This window comes from Podarcis vaucheri, assembly GCF_965113315.1.
Source record: "Podarcis vaucheri genome assembly, chromosome: 4".
Classification (NCBI taxonomy): domain Eukaryota; kingdom Metazoa; phylum Chordata; class Lepidosauria; order Squamata; family Lacertidae; genus Podarcis; species Podarcis vaucheri.
The window spans coordinates 15,810,679-15,827,644 of record NC_138762.1 but is presented as its reverse complement, the minus strand read 5'-3'; positions in this window follow the sequence as shown (position 1 = coordinate 15,827,644).

Here is a 16,966-nt window from a genome sequence, read left to right as displayed (position 1 = left end):
TAAATTGATCCAAAGGGTGAAAATGCTTTAAATAAATATTTCTTCCAAAGCTTCCTTCTGTCTTCATGCATTTCTGTAGAAAGGAGATTGAAGAGCCCTTTTCCTGTCTTTGCGCTTGGGAGAAAAGCCAAAGCTTCGTAGAGGAGAATCTGCTTGGCATCCAGGAGATCCCAGGTTAAGAATAAGAATAAGAATTTATTTATACCCCGCCCATCTGGCTGGGTTTCCCCAGCCACTCTGGGAGGCTTCCAACAAAAGATTTAAAATACATTAAAATATTAGTCATTAAAAACTTCCCTATTAAAAACTCCAATCCCCGAGCTGGAAAAAACTATTTGTTGAAACCCTGGAGATATGCTGCCAGACGCTGTAGTCCTGGAGTTCCCAGAGAGATGACAAACCCAGAACTACAGCTTATGGGAACTGACTGGTTGCCAGAATCCATTGCTTCGAGTTTCAGAGAAGTGGGAGCCAAACTCTATCACTGTCACCTGTTGTGCATGTTTGTGTTGGTGCTGACCTTTAAACAGCCCCTAAACAGCCTCGGTCCAGTATATCTGACGGAGCGTCTCCACCCCCATCGTTCTACCCGGACACTGAGGTTCAGCACCAGGGGCCTTCTGGCGGTTCCCTCACTGCGAGAATCCAAGTTACAGGGAACCAGGCAGAGGGCCTTGTCGGTAGTGGCACCCACCCTGTGGAACGCCCTCCCACCAGATGTCAAAGAGAACAACAACAACCAGACTTTTAGAAGACATCTGAAGGCAGCCCTGTTTAGGGAAGCTTTTAATGTTTGATGCATTAGTGTATTTTAATATTTTGTTGGAAGCTGCCCAGAGTGGTTGGGGAAGCCCAGCCAGATGGGCAGAGTATAAAGAATAAGTTGTTGTTGTTGTTGTTGTTTGTGTTCTTTGACTGATAACAAGAGTCAATTTTTCCTATCTAGTTCTCTCTGGGTGTCCCCTACCAGACATTGTCAAGCAAGAGGACGCTCATCTCATTGGCCTGACATGCTTGGAAGATCTATCAGCATCCTGATGGTGCAGAATGGCCCCTGAAGACCCTTTGAAACCTGCCCCAGCAGCACCATCTGATTGAGAGGACAATACTCTCGTGAGGTTTAGCTGCCCCAAGTGGCTCATCGGAAGCAAATGGGAATAGTCTATGGCCCGTAGCAAATGGGGTGTTAAAATATGTAGAGGATGCTTCAGGATCTCTGTAAGTGAAGGTTGCAAGACTCAGACAACAGAGACCCAAGGCTCCCGTACTAAACTGTCACCCTTGGCAGCATCAATGTGTCAAGAAATGGTGTTTGTTTCTTTGAAATGTGCTCCCATAAAACTGAGGCTAAATTTAAACACGGTGTGTTAAAACCGATGGGATTCCATCTGGGAAATCATTGAGTCCTTGTTGCCTTTGGGGCTGGCGGCAGAGCAAAGTCATTACAATATAACACTCAAATGGCATGTTTGGGAAGCCTCTGAGATGGGCAGAAATAGCAATGGTAAAGGAAATTTAGCAGCTGGCAGAGCATGCCAGACACACATTTCACGCGTGAAATCCTAACCCTATCGATTTGGTGGAAACCAGCTTTGGAAAGGGTTTCGATCCGACGTCACCATCTGCTGACAGATGCTGGGCTTTGCCTTTTCCAAAAAGTAAAGGAGAACATGTTCCGCATGTTCTAAGAAGGACACATGACAATAGTGTTCCATGTGACGCTTCTCATAGCTGACAGTATGCCAGCAATAAAAATATCCCCAGGCTCCCTGAAAAAGCAGCTGAAATGGAAACACTTTACAGTGCTACCTTGGGTTACATACGCTTCAGGTTACATACGCTTCAGGTTACAGACTCCGCTAACCCACAAATAGTACCTCGGGTTAAGAACTTTGCTTCAGGATGAAATCGTGCTCCGGCAGCGTGGCAGCAGCAGGAGGCCCCATTAGCTAAAGTGGTACCTCAGGTTAAGAACAGTTTCAGGTTAAGAACGGACCTCCGGAGCGAATTAAATACTTCACCCGAGGTACCACTGTACCACACCAACCTCCACTATGAGCAGTTCTGGGTGTTGCAACTTCCAAGGGCTCTGGAGGCAGGAAGTACAAGTGACCAGGGCAGTCAGCGATGGAGAGGCAATGTCACCCGCCTGGTCTTCCCCAGCAGCAGAATCACTGCCACTTATGAGGAGGGAGGGAGGGAGGATATATACTTATACCCCGCCCATTTGGCCAGGCCTCCCCAGCCACTCTGGGCAGCTCCCAACAGAATATTAAAAACACAATAAAACATAAAACATTAACAACTTCCCTAAACAGGGCTGCCTTCAGATGCTTTCTAAAAGTCAGGTAGTTGTTTATTTCCTTGACATTTGATGGGAGGGCGTTCCACAGGGTGGGCACCACTACCAACAAGACCCTCTGCCTGGTTCCCTGTGACCTCACTTCTTCCAGTGAGGGAACGGCCAGAAGGCCCTCAGAGCAGGACTGAACAATAGGGGTGGAGACACTCCTTCAGGTATACTGGGCCGAGGCCATTTAGGGCTGTAAAGGTCAGGACCAACACTTTGAATTATGCTCGGAAACATACTGGGAGCCAATGTGGGTCTTTCAAGACCGGTGTTATATGGTCTCAGTGGCCACTCCCAGTCACCAGTCTAGCTTCTGCATTCTGGATTAATTGTAGTTTCCGGGTCACCTTCAAAGGTAGCCCCACGTAGAGCGCATTGCAGTAGTCCAAGCGGGAGATAACCAGAGCATGCACCACTCTGGCGAGACAGTCTGCAGGCAGGTAGGGTCTCAGCCTGTGTACCAGATGGAGCTGGTAGGTAGACAGCTGCCCTGGACACAGAATTGACCTGCATCTCCCAACCACAGGCAAGTGTCCCCCTCAGCCACCTAAGTTTGCTCACAGGGGAATGCCAACCTTGGTTTGAAGAAAGTTACTCACCTTCATCATACATCCTGTGTGGGAAACATTTGTCCCCCAAATGTTGCTGACCTACATCTAGTCGGAGTTGTACTGCAGCAACACCTCAAGGACCAAAGATTCCCCACAGTTGTTGTAAGTGATCTGGAAAGGGTTCATCGAGTACGTTTCAGAGGTGCCTGTGTGAATTCACAAGCCCTTAGCAGCTCTGTCATCTCCACAATATCCCATCATAGTGCATCGCACTATGGAAACAACCCAGGAAAATACGAGCAAGCAAGATCTATGCAGCTATTACAATAAATCTTTCTGGGTTTGTTTTTGAAAATCACCTTTAAATTGATAGATTGCGTCTTTTACCAAAAAAAACCGTAAGTCACAATTTTGGCAGGTGTGCCATAGATGACGTCTGGAATGACATTTGTGTTAACTTCCGCTGGATGGAGATCTGGGTGCCATTAGCATAAGATAAGAGTGTCATCCTAATCCGGTAGATTTATCGCGAGTGAACAGAGTGTTGACAATATGTAATGAATCTAAAGTCTGCTGCTTGCCATCAGTAGCACTCAGACAGGGATACTTCTGCATGGCTGATTGGTGTATATTATACCATCTGGATTGACCAGCTGGTTTCGAGTAATTATCGGAGACCATCTGGGAATGAAGTGAGCCCAGTGCATTCTGAACAGTGTTTTGATCACATGCAAGAGGATGGGTCAAAAGCTACCAGGATCTGTAGGTAAATAAATAATGGCACCTGGTGAAAAATGCAGGCCTTGGCAGAATATAATATTGTCATGAGCTCAGGGTTAGAAGCATGTTTAACCCTGTTATCTTATAATTGTAAAGTACGATTCTCTGGGGGTGGCAGGCAGACCCTCCAAGTGTCCCTATTTTTCAGGGACAGTCCCAGATTTACTGAAGCCGTCCCAGTTTCTTGTTTGATTCTGGAATGTCCGGCTTTTCCTTAAAGGTAAAGGGACCCCTGACCGTTAGGTGCAGTCGTGGCCGACTCTGGGGTTGCAGCGCTCATTTTGCTTTATTGGCAAGGGAGCCAGCGTACAGCTTCCGGGTCATGTGGCCAGCATGACTCAACCACTTCTGGCAAACCAGAGCAGCACACAGAAATGCCGTTTACCTTCCCGCCGGAGTGGTACCTATTTATCTACTTGCAGTTTGACGTACTTTCGAACTGCTAGGTTGGCAGGAGCAGGGACCTTAGGATGTCTCTATTTTCGCTGGAGAACTGTTGAAGGGTATGGAGTTATCCAGCCCCCAAGCCAAGGAGATAAGTAACTATACAACCTTAAGAAGACATCTGAAGGCAGCCCTGTATAGGGAAGATTTTTTAAATGTTTAATGTTTTATTATGTTTTTATATATGTTGGAGGCCGCCCAGAGTGGCTTGGGCAACCCAGTAAGATGGGTAGGGTATTAATAATAAAATTGTTGTTGTTGTAGAATAGGACGTCTCTGTTTCCATCAGAGAAATGTTGGAGGGTATGGGGAGGATTGGTTAAAATGGTCAAACTGTTGGGATGTGTCCAAGGAAACGGGGGCAATTGGCAGGCCCCCAGCTGGCTCCAGCCCACCGGCTGGCAGCCAGGTGATCTCCAGTCCTTGGATCAGCATGTAACTGCAACTCGAGCCGCAGAAACCTTCAGAGGCTGAGCATGCAAGCCAGCAGAGAAAATAACTCTTCGCAACAGAAGGGCAGATAGATAGGGGCTGTTTTATTCAGCATCAGGACAAAGGGATAAACATGTCTTCTCCCCTTCATGTCCAAGCAAGCAGCATAAGCAAAAGCTATACACAAACGGAAGTTCCCAGCAAGCTGTGCTGTGCTGGAGTGTAAACAGGCAGGGGTCATACAACAGTCATGCCTGTTCCTCTTACGGTGGAACGGAATATCTTAACACAAACCATTTTCTTTGTTAGGGAAAGGGCCCAGCCAGGTCTGCTTTGTAAACTAGGGCGGTGAGTCGTCACAGAAACGAAATAGCTGGATGTCGTTGTGGCATGCCTTTCTTCCCTTGTTCCTGGGATGAAAATTGATATCCTCAAAGTATCTGCGTGCAAAAGAACAACAGAGACAGGTAGGGCTGGAGCTTGAAAAGAGCTTCAGAGGCCCGACTCACTCTCTGTGCCGAATCCAAAGCTACAGTTTCAGAGGCACCCTTAGAAACCTAATGAGGATACGTTGATTCTGTGAGCTTTCCATTTTCTGCTCAGTCTGTGCAACAGATAAATAAACCTTACATCAAAGTAATGTCACAGGAAGTTGCTTCGTTCAGAGTTGGATCATTCGCCCATTTAGCTCAGATACTCCAGATAGGAGTTCTCCCCAGCCCTATGAGATGTCAGGGGTTGAACCTGGGACATTGTACATGCCAAGGAAACACTCTGCCTCTGAGCTACAGCCCTTAACATCTCTCCTTACCCTGTTTTCCATCTTCTCACAACAAGGTGACTAAACACTCTAGAAGCCTGCCTAATGTCCTGAGGTCAACGGGGTGCTAGCGATGACTCACACACACGGCTGCCTGCCGTTAACAGTGTATAAGTGCAGGGACATTAAATTACTTCTGTCAAACAGCAACGTTTGGCAAGATACTGGTGGAAACATTATAGTTCCGGAAACAGACAAATTCCTCCTGGGGAAATTCTGACACCTGCTGGAACAGCTTAAGAAAAATCCAGTCAGCTAGCAGGATGGAATGGGGTCATACAACTCTGGCTAAATGTGACTTCCAATGAAAATTAATCTACCACGAGTTTGGCGGAGAGTCTGTTGTGTAAATGATTATTAATCAAATTGTTGCTGGCATCCATTTGTCTTGGGTGACAACGAAGGAGTGTAACTTTGGGAGTCAAGCTGTTGGGAGGTTACAGTGCCAGCTGTGGCTGTGGAGACAATACAGCAGAGACATGTTTTGCTGCAGCTGGGGCAGATGAAGGTGTCCAGCTGTGCTGCTGCAGATGCACTATGGTGTTTTTTCTCTCTGCACTTCTCCCAGCGGTCATTCCTCCTCTGGTCACCACCATGGATTCATGACCTGACTTTCCCCAGTCACTACAAGGGATTCCCACACGGTGGGGTTAATGTTGCCAGCCTTCACATCATGTTTTCAGACCACCAGATCTTCTGATTATCTTTTAACTCTTTCAGAAAGAAAGAAAGAAAGAAAGAAAGAAAGAAAGAAAGAAAGAAAGAAAGAAAGAAAGAAAGAAAGAAAGAAGAAAGAAAATCAGACATAAACTCAGTTGATATTAGTAAAACTTGACATAGACACAGCTGCTGAAATCTGGTTAATGCTGTGAATCTCTCCCTCCTGTTAAAATCTGGCCTGAAGGTGCTATTCACCAGCTGCAGGACTGTTTTGAGAGAACCAATTGGGATATTTTCGATAGTTCAGACCTGGAGGAGCACACGGCGGCAGTTCTGTGCTATATCAATCACTGCACAGACACTGTCACAGTAAATAAATCCATCCGGTTTTACCCCAATCAGAAACCCTGGATGAATAGAGAGGTCCAGTGCCTGTTGCGGGAAAGGAACAGGGCTTTCAGGTCGTGCGAGGTGCAGCTTTACAGTGTAGCAAGAGCAAACTTGAGGAGGGGTATTCGACGGGCAAAATTGGACTATAGGCTAAGGATTGAGGATAATTTAAGGAGCAACAACACAAGACAGATGTGGCAGGGGATTCAGCATATTACCAACTACAAACCTAACCTTGGTGCTGTCGACGGTGACCCCTTGCTGGCAGAGGAGCTTAACCTCTTCTTTGCTCGCTTCGAGAAGGAGCCACCTGAGACGCCGGTATTACAGCCACCAGCCCATAGGGGCCCCTCATTCACGGTAGAGGAACATGAGGTGAGACAGGTTTTGAGGATGGCGAATCCGAGGAAGGCGGCTGGACCTGATGGCATCACTGGAAAGGTGTTGAAGGGCTGTGCGGATCAGCTGGCGAGGGTCTTTACTAAGATCTTCAATAAGTCCTTACACCAGTCTATTGTCCCACCCTGCCTGAAGTCGTCAACTATTGTCCCTCTGCCTAAAAAATCCACAATCAGTAGTTTGAATGACTATAGACCAGTTGCACTGACTCCAATCATCATGAAGTGTTTTGAGAAACTGGTGCGCCGTCACATTATCTCCTGTCTTCCATCAACTTTTGACAACTACCAGTTTGCATACAGAGCAAATAGATCCACAGAAGACGCCATCAATACCACTCTCCATGCTGCTCTGTCCCATCTGGAGCAGCCGGGGAGTTATGTGAGGCTGCTGTTTGTGGATTTTAGCTCTGCTTTTAACACTATCCTCCCCCATAGACTGGTGTCCAAGCTAGAGGCGATTGGACTCTCCAACTCCACCTGTCTCTGGGTTTTGGATTTTTTGTCAGAACGTTCCCAGAGGGTTAGAGTAGGGTCACACATGTCCACAGCCCTTAGCCTTAACACCGGCTCACCACAGGGTTGTGTGTTGAGTCCCCTGCTCTACACTATCTATACGTATGACTGTACAGCCATCTATTCCAGCAACAAAATCATCAAGTTTGCTGATGACACTACGGTGGTAGGGCTCATTTCAGGAGGGGATGAGTCCGCCTATCGGGACGAGGTGGAGCGGCTCTGTGTTTGGTGTGGAGAGAACAATCTGGCTCTTAATACGGCTAAGACCAAGGAATTGGTGGTGGATTACAGGAAGAAAAAGGCGGACATTCAGCCCTTGTATATCAACGGGGAACGGGTGGAGAGGGTGGCGGAATTCAGGTTTTTGGGAGTAGCTATCGATCAGGGCATGACTTGGAGCGCACATACCACTGCTCTGGTGAAGAAGGCCCAGCAGAGAATTTATTTCCTCAGACTTTTAAAGAAGAACAATCTGAGTGAGAGACTGCTGGTGTCCTTCTACCGAGGCTCCATAGAGAGCATTCTTACATACTGTATTTGTGCTTGGTTCTCCAGTTGTACAGCTAGGGAGAGGAAGGTGCTCCAGAAGGTCATAACCACAGCCCAAAGGATTATTGGTCATCCTCTCCCATCTTTGGAAGAACTGTACGGTTCCCGTTGTCTTAGGAAAGCAAATAACATCCTGCAGGATTCATCTCACCCGGGACACTGTCTGTTTGCACTACTGCCTTCTGGCAGAAGATATAGAAACATCAAGTCAAAGACAAATAGACTGAAAAACAGTTTCTATCCAAGAGCTGTGGCCCTTTTGAATGCTGTAACTCGTTAGTGTGACCTGGGAGTTTGATGGGTGTGGTGTGGGTGTGGCTGGAATGTGGTTTGTTTGGTTGTTGTTGTTGTCTTGCTTTTGTTGTTTTAAGGGATGGCATCCAATTTCGTTGCACTTTGTGCAATGTTGCACTTGTGTAATGACAATAAAGAATCTATCTATCTATCTATCCTAGGCTCAGGTTATAAGATATGCAATAATAATTGTCAGGGGCTCAGGGACAGAGGCACAGCGGAGACAGGAGATGGAGAGCAAATGGGAAGAATCTGAGGACAGCGGGGGGGGGGAGAATGACAGTGATCCGAGGGATTTCATGAGTCTCTCCAGCGAATCAGAGGATTCCCAGAAGGGGGCGCTGGTGGTCAGGACAAGGGGGGTCCTAGGGGGGACGCACCAGAAGCAAGGGGCCAGCGGGGACTCCCAAAGCGGCAGCTGGAAATCAGGACCAGCTTCCCCACCAGAGCGTAGCGGGGGGGGGGGAGGTTCCCGTGTGTCAGGGCCAGCGTCTCCTCCAGCAGGGAGAGGAGATGAGTCAGGGCTGACCACGCCTCCATCGGAGAAGGGGGGAATGGAGGGGAGGTCAGAACCAGCTAACCTCCCGGAAGAGGAGGAAAGCAGTGACAGGAGTAGTGTAACGATCAGAAGAAAGGTTGGGAGCTGGGCGCGCGCGCCAAGTTCAAATGTACAGGCGCGCGGGACAGCAGAGAGCCCGGATTGGGAACCAGGCCCTAAAGCCCGCCGGAGGGAGGGAGAACAATCCGGGGAATCAGCGTCGGAAGAGTCTAGGAAGGGCGAAACCCCAGCGGGCAGGAGGACCCAGCGGAAGAGAGAACAAGGAAGGAGGTGGAGCAAGGCAAGGGTCTTAAACTGGTGTTGGGGAGGGACGGACTCAGATGGAGCTTCAACGGTCTAGGGTTTCAGACGTAGGGCTGCGCGCCGCGGCTGTCAAACCGAAAATGAACTGCAATAAAGACTTCTGTATATAAAGAGAAACTGGCGTTGGTCCTTTGTGAGCTGGGACCTGAGGCAGCCCTGATAATAATAATAATAATAATAATAATAATAATAATAATAATAATAATAATAATTTATTTGTACCCCACTCATCTGGCTGGATCTCCCCAGCCACTCTGGGTGGCTTCCAACAAAATATTAAAATACATTAAAATGTCACACATTAAAAACTTCCCTAAACAGAACTGACTTCAGATGTCTTCTAAATGTCAAGTAGTTGTTTATCTCTTTGACATCTGATGGGAGGGTGTTCCACAGGGTGGGCACCACTACCGACAAGGCCCTCTGCCTGGTTCCCTGTAGCTTCGCTTCTTGCAGTGAGGGAACCGCCAGAAGGCCCTCGGCGCTGGACCTCAGTGTCTGGGCAGAACGATGGGAGTGGAGACGCTCCTTCAGGTATACTGGGCCAAGGCCGTTTAGGGCTTTAAAGGTCAGCACCGACACTTTGAATTGTGTGCGGAAATGTACTCTGAGCCAATGTAGGTCTTTCAGGACCAGTGTTATATGGTCTTGGCAGCCGCTCCGTCACCAGTCTAGCTGCTGCATTCTGGATTAGTTGTAGTTTCCGGGTCACCTTCAAAGGTAGCCCCATGTAGAGAGCATTGCAGTAGTCCAAGCGGAAGATAACTAGAGCAGGCACCACACTGGCAAGGCAGTCCGCTGTGCAACTAAACCATATATCATAAAGACACCACAATCTCTGCTGCACCTCATTTCCAAAGGGAAACACTGAGTAAGCACCTGGAATCTCACACCACTTGGTGGCATGCAACAATATCCATATTCTTTTATTTTTAAGGATCTGGCACAAAACTATTTTCATGCTCTTGAAATTCTCTTTGACGCCCCCTCCAAAGGACTTCATTTCCACAAACAAAGCAGGTACGTGTGGGAGCCATTTGGGCAAACAGCAAACCAGGAGAGGTGATTGCTTATGCAACCTCAAGACTCAAATATCCATGAGGCTGTGTAACTGCAGGTGGGACTTGCGTACCTCAAATCAGCCGGGGCTTCTGCAAAGCTGGGCACTGTATGATGTTGAAGAAAATGCTGTGCAGATGGAACCAGCCAAAATTCCAGTTGGCAGCTGGATTTTCCAGGGAAATAAGTTGTGCAAATATCAGCAAATGAATCTGCAAAATGGAATTCCTCTTGTGGGCTTTACATGGGCCTGATTAAAACTGCAAATGTAGGAACTGGCAGGCTTTCATCTTAGTGGGGGGAAAATATGGAGAACAAGACAGAGGGCTTCATTGGCAAAGCCTCCAGCATCTGGTATGTGCCAATTAAGACTTTAAAGATAGCTCAGCAGGTGTCTGAAACAGAACAATGTAAAGATTAAATATGCTGGCAAACCCAACTGTGTTTTATTGAGCTCCACATTCCTCCATCCTTCCTCTGTTTAGGCAGCTGACAACTACATCCGGTAGTTTTGCTTTGTCTTATTGCCTGGAAGTACTTTGGATTTCATAAATCATGCAGTGAATCAGGGTAGGCCTGTAGGCACACATGCAGAATGAGCAAGAGGAGTCCCAAATGTAGCAAGGCTGCATTGCCCCATTCTGAAGTGACATAAGAGAGATCTCATTCATTAAAACACTCAAATCCAGAGCTTAAAACTATCTAACTGCACAACTATCAGTATCATACAATCCAACGTTCCTCAGATGAAAAAAGGGGGATTTCTCACTCTCCTCTCCTCCCCACTGACCATCCCTGACCCCCCATTTTATGTCCCTCCACCCCACAGACCATTTCCTATCTGAAAATGGCGGGTGCCACCACTACTTTACCAATGGGACACAGCACACACGCCCTCCGCTGTCCTGAGAAAACCCCTTAATCCCAATTTTGTTTATTTAAATATTTTGGTAGATTTAATTATATGGTAGATTTACAAAAAAGAAAAACACACAGTAACAAAGAGTTGTTTGACAGTAGAACAGTCTTCCCTTCGTGAGATTGTGGACTCTCCCTCCCTGGAGGTTTTTAAGCAGAGGTTGGATGGCCATCTATCATGGATGCTTTAGCTTAGATTCCTGCATTTCAAGGGGTTGGACTAGATGACCCTCGGGGTCCCTTCCAACTTTACGCTTCTAAGAAATTTTAGAAAGGGGCAAGATTAGACATGGATGCACAAAGCATCTTTATTTTAAAAAATCAAGACTCCTTTGCGCTCCTCTTTGCTCCCCCTTTCTTCCCACCCAGGGCAGCCCTGCCTTCTGGCCACCCCTCTGAGCTGGCAGTGGCAGCCATGGAAAGGCAATGAGATGCTCCTTCTCAGCTGCCGCAGCTGCAGCTGCCATCATTCAGAACAAGCGCCTGCTTATCCTCCTCCCCAAAACTCAGCACTGGCAGCACTGGCAGGGGAAATAGAGACACTCCAAGGTCAAATCTGAAGCCGGGATAGCTTTTGTGAAACCAGGACCGGCACTAGAGAATCGGGATACTTGGAGGGTATACCCAAGGCTTACCCTATTGGGAACAAAACAACACCACAAACTGACTTATAAGTATAAAACCAAATTTACTAGAATAATAGCTAGAATAGAGATAGACTTGCAACCATTCAAGCAACAAACATACAGTGGTACCTTGGGTTACAGATGCTTCAGGTTACAGACTCCGCTAACCCAGAAATAGTACCTCAGGTTAAGAACTTTGCTTCAGGATGAGAACAGAAATCGTGCGGTGGCAGCAGCAGGAGGCCCCATTAGCTAAAGTGGTGCTTCAGGTTAAGAACAGTTTCAGGTTAAGAACAGACATTCGGAACGAATTAAGTACTTAACCCAAGGTACCACTGTACTAAGGTGCCATGTGCAAAACAAAGCCTGGAGATACTGTAAACATGGAGTGGATAAATGTACAACTGTATCTTAACAAGTTACATGTGCAATAAACGTTATACGGACTGGACATGGCACCTTAGTATGTTATATAAATTTGGCTTTATACTTATAAGCCAGTTTGTGGTGGTGGTGTTTTGTTGCATTATTATTACTGTCACCACGTTTGATACTTTGTGTATATACTTTACCCTGTGGGCACCACTTCCCATTCAGAATTGAGGGCTTGTCTATGATTCAGCTTGCCCTGTGCCTAGAAGGCACGAGTTGGGACAGTTTTCCGTTTTCACTGCTGCTTTCCCCAGGAAAAGCTGCTCTTTAATGCTGAATCGGAGCAAATGTCCATCAGCACAAAAACCGGTTGATGTTTCCTCCATTTCCAGTTTAAAGATGTGATTTCCCCTGGGGGAAAGCAGTGGGGCAAAAGGAAGTCTGGATGAGCCCCCATAACTCACTTTGTGCCATTGAGTTTGATGGGAAATAAGTTCAAATAACTTTGGTTGGAGAAATGCCCTTTGTTTTAGTGTTCTCATCTAAAACAACAACAACACTGCCATTGGTTAAACTGTCTTTATAATCGAGGGCTCTTTTGGGGGCCAAAGGCAAGATGAATGGCTTTATAAATATAAACAAGCCGCGAAAAGTGCAAAGAAAATGGATGGTTTGTGAACCGAAAAGGAACACTCCCCTATCTCCCTCCCTGCTTGCCCACTCATCCAGTTTTAATGCATTTTTGTCCCGACTTATCAGTCCTTTCCTCCACCTTTTACCTCTTTCCCCAAATAAAAATGCAGGCAATCACAGCAAAAAGAGGTCTTTGTAGGGCAAGCTATTGAAATGCCATTATTGTCGGAGATAACCTTACAGCCTCGAACACAATGTGCCTGGCTAAATGGCTTGATTACATAAAAGGATTCGTGTTGACAAGCAGGAAAGCGGGGTGCAAATATAGCAGGCCAGTCGAGAGGGAAATGGGGCATATCTTGACAAATGGAAGCCTTCGAGGTTGTCTGCCTCAACCCTCTAAATCATCTGGGGCAGAGTCCTTTAAAATGAGCAGAAGAATATCGGAAGTAGTGGGGGCAGGGGGGAATCTGTGACTCTTTCCGCAGCTCCTGAGAAGAATACAGAATTGCCTTGTTGGGGGGACAACATCTAAGATAGACTGCCTCTGATTTTGGAGGGTTCAATTAGTTGTCTTGGAAAGTAGCTGTTGATATAGACTTCTCTTCCGTAGGAGGAGAAGGACAGTTAGACAATTTGTTCTTGTTGTTTAGTCGTGTCCGACTCTTCGTGACCAAATGGACCAGAGCACGCCAGGCACTCCTGTCTTCCACTGCCTCCCGCAGTTTGGTCAAACTCATGTTGGTAGCTTCGCGAACACTGTCCAACCATCTCGTCCTCTGCCGTCCCCTTCTCCTTGTGCCCTCCATCTTTCCCAACATCAGGGTCTTTTCCAGGGAGTCTTCTCTTCTCATGAGGTGGCCAAAGTGTTGGAGCCTCAGCTTCAGGATGTGTCCTTCCAGTGAGCACTCATAGGCTTTGTCTTCCTGCAGTCCATGGGACTCTCAAGAGTCTCCTCCAGCACCATAATTCAAAGGCATCAATTCTTAGAACTTGTCTATTTTTTCCTTTTGAAAGCATCAAAGCAACATTTTAGGATATCACATAAGGGGAGTGTGCTAGATGTCAAGGAGCTGTCTGGGGCATGCAGATAATCCTCAGGTCAAGAAAGAACTTGAGACATGGAATGCAATTAGCTTTTATAACAACATAGCAGAGTCCTCTGGTTTCATCTCACCTGGCTGAAGACATTGCTGCCTGTGGTTCCAAGCAACCAGCATTCAGAAGCATCAATGCATCTGGCCATAGAGACAGAGCGTAGCCATCAAGCCAACGAAAACCTTATCCTCCATGAATTATCCACAAGGGCTCAGATGAAGCCCTGAGATAGCGTCACCACTAGAGATAGCTTTAGACATTTACTGTTCAAAATAAGAAGAAATGAGGAGAATGGAACGTAAATGAAAGGAAAGGCTTTCCATGTTTTTCCACAACGTCCACTCAAACCACCACCACCCCACGTTTCTTATTGCTTTCTCTTTCTTCCTCTCACCCTGTTGTCTCATCTGCTTCCGAAGATGCTCCATTTTCATTTGAGGCGGAATGGCTTCCAGATGTAATTTCACCGCTTCCCTGGCTGCGTAATGAAAATTAAAAGACCCTCACAGAATCCCTGCCGAGGCAGCGCAATCAATAAGCAGAGCAGATACCGATCAGAAAACTTTGCACGCTGCCACCATCACGCACACGTGTTCGTGCATGCACACATGTAAATGCCAAGATGGCGTGCTTTGTCAGGAACACAGTTCAGCAAGAAGCCCTCACCAAAATCCAGCTCCACTTCCCTTTATTGGAGGAATCGCAGCTCAGTGGTTGAGTGAAAATTCAGGTTCAGATTCTGGTATCTCCAGTTTGAAAGGGGTCAGGTAACAGGTGGTGGGAAAGGTGTCTTTCTGCCTGAGATCTTCGGACAATGCTAGACTACCTGGTAAAGCTAGTCAGTGTGGCAGAGCGCAACAATAAGAGCAACAACTTCAGGTTTGGAATTACAGTGGTACCTCGGGTTAAGTACTTAATTCGTTCCGGAGGTCTGTTCTTAACCTGAAACTGTTCTTAACCTGAAGCACCACTTTAGCTAATGGGGCCTCCTGCTGCCACTGCGCTGCTGCTGCACAATTTCTGTTCTTATCCTGAAGCAATGTTCTTAACCTGAGGTAATATTTCTGGGTTAGTGGAGTCTGTAACCTGAAGCATATGTAACCTGAAGCAGATGTAACCCGAGGTACCACTGTAATGGGAAGTTTCAGGAAGCCTATTGAGAAGATCCATTTAAAAAGCAACTGTACCAAAATGAATTATTGGGAAAATAAGAAATATTTTGCAGGGGAGGGGTGCCAAATTTTGTCCTCACTCAGGGTGCCATATTATTACCAAAGTCTGCCCCTGATTATACTGAGTCCGGCCATTTTATGAAACTTGGTATCCTTCTGGTCAACATGTCAGTGGTGCTATCTTTCAAACACACGCACAAATCATGCAAAAACCGTAAACATCCAAAACATATCTTAAAACAATTTTGTGTGTAAAGATATACAGACACACACAAACCACCACCCCATCACAGCAACCAGAAGCTTTGGCAAAGCACCGACAGCAAAACATCACCTCCGCTCAACACATACCTTGAGAGAGAAAGTCTTTACCTGGAGCAAAAATGGTGTCGACAGAAGTACCAGACAGACCTCATTGGTGAGAGAATTCCACCAATGGGCAGCCACAGCTCATTCGGCCATATTCCCTTGCTATCCCCCTCTAAGCCTCCTTTATACAAGGGACCCAGAGAACAGCCTCAGAAGCAGCTCCAAGGGTCTGGAGAAGTTAGTTTTGGGAGATGAATTCCAGATGATTTTGAAGTCCTGAGCTTTTTAGGTCAAAACTAGCACTGGGCTTGGAACGAGATTGTGCTTCACCTGTATCTTTCATGGTGTACGTCAAAGAGAGGCTCTGTCACCCGACTTCCAGCTATTGTCTGTCTCCATCTCTAATATGTTTGCAGGTAAACGAAAAATTGGATTTCTGCCCTTTTATTATGTTTTTTAAAGTGGTTATTTTAATTAATATTATTAAACTCATTTGATTGCTGTTGGAAAATTTCGTTCTAAGACAGAGAGAGTTTGGGTAATGAGAAGCAGATTGCCTTCCTTTCTATTGCCTCCACCACACTTCGCATTCCCCTGGGAAGGATGAATGCCTCTCCCTGCAGCTTGTTTTGATCATTGCTAGTAGACTAACAAATAACTTTCATTGCCTCTTTCCCCAGACCAGCAAAACCAGGAGAAAACACACAGCTTCCTTAGATGTGTGCTGTAGGAAAATTATCTGCCGTAGTATAAATATTTATGCTTTTTTTATAAGAAGCACACACACACACACAACTTAGTCGTCAATATTTTTATATATGCACACAAGCTTATATTCTGTAAGAGTCCTTGCTTCTGAAAACCTGCCATTGCTTATTATTTCTCACAGATTATCGACATATTTCCACAAGGCTGACTAGATACTGAGAGCTCTGATTACATTTGCCACCCGCCATTTTTTGCTTCGTTTCCTTCCACGATTTAATTCGTGCATTTGGAAAGTTGTCGGATCGATTTCCAGAGCTCTGTTGATTGTTCCCGGGAGGGCAGCTGAGGTTCTCCCCCCCCCCAAGCCCTCATAAGCCAGCAGAAGTTTCCCAAAACAAGGTAGAGGATGGGTGCTTTCCACGTCTGCGTATTTATTTAGATTCACTTATTAGTGAAAAATGGAGACAGTGAAATTATTTGATACTTCGCCATTTGCAGGGGGACGGGGACCAAACAAATAAGAGGGCATGCTCTGGTTAAAGTTAGGCAACATCTGAGTCTCTTTGATTTCACGCTTCTCACCCTCCCCATTTTATCCTGGTAACAATAACCCTCTGAGGTAGGTTAGGCTGAGGGACTGTGACTGACCCAGGGCCACTCTGTGAGTCTCATGGTTGGGGATGCAACACCCTGACCACTTCACCAAACATATCAGGAATCTATAAATTTAATAGAAATGTGCATCCTGGCAAACAGAAGGGGAAGAAATGGAGGCAGTGAGAGATTTTACTTTCTTGGACTCCATGATCACTGCAGATGGTGACAGCAGCCACGAAATTAAAAGACGCCTGCTTCTTGGGAGAAAAGCAGTGACAAACCTAGACAGCATCTTAAAAAGCAGAGACATCACCTTGCCGACAAAGGTCCCTATAGTTAAAGCTATGGTTTTCACAGTAGTGATGTATGGAATTGAGAGCTGGACCATAAAGAAGGCTGATCGCCAAAGAACTGATGCTTTTGAA